At 29.0% G+C, this 307-nt stretch overlaps 1 protein-coding gene across 1 annotated transcript in view; it reads right to left on the bottom strand.

Moving 5' to 3' along the window:
• LOC119594789 (actin-related protein 2-B-like) overlaps positions 1–307 on the bottom strand; it is a gene marked incomplete at its 5' end in the record, with an annotated part of 10,436 nt that overhangs the window by 3,396 nt on the left and 6,733 nt on the right.

A 307-nucleotide genomic window follows, 5' to 3' on the forward strand; every position in this document is an offset into this window, starting at 1 on the left:
TTCACAATGATTTATGAAAAAATATTTTGTGAGATTCTTACTAAATGCGAGTTCTGTGGACATTTATATATGAAATATGCTTTCCATCGAGACTCACTGGTAATATGTTGTAGCTTATGTAAGGGTCTACTTGTGTAATGAATACAAAGCACTAATGTTCAAAATAAAAGCATAACTCATGATAATAATATTTTGGATTGGGATTCACTTTAACGATCAGTACCACCCACTGTCTTCAAATTTGTTTTGATTTGAAATTGGTTGTTTTCCATTGTAACAAGTGAAATATTGATTATTTTATGTTAAT

The sequence above is a fragment of the Penaeus monodon genome, chromosome 34, assembly GCF_015228065.2.
Source record: "Penaeus monodon isolate SGIC_2016 chromosome 34, NSTDA_Pmon_1, whole genome shotgun sequence".
In the NCBI taxonomy this organism is placed as follows: domain Eukaryota; kingdom Metazoa; phylum Arthropoda; class Malacostraca; order Decapoda; family Penaeidae; genus Penaeus; species Penaeus monodon.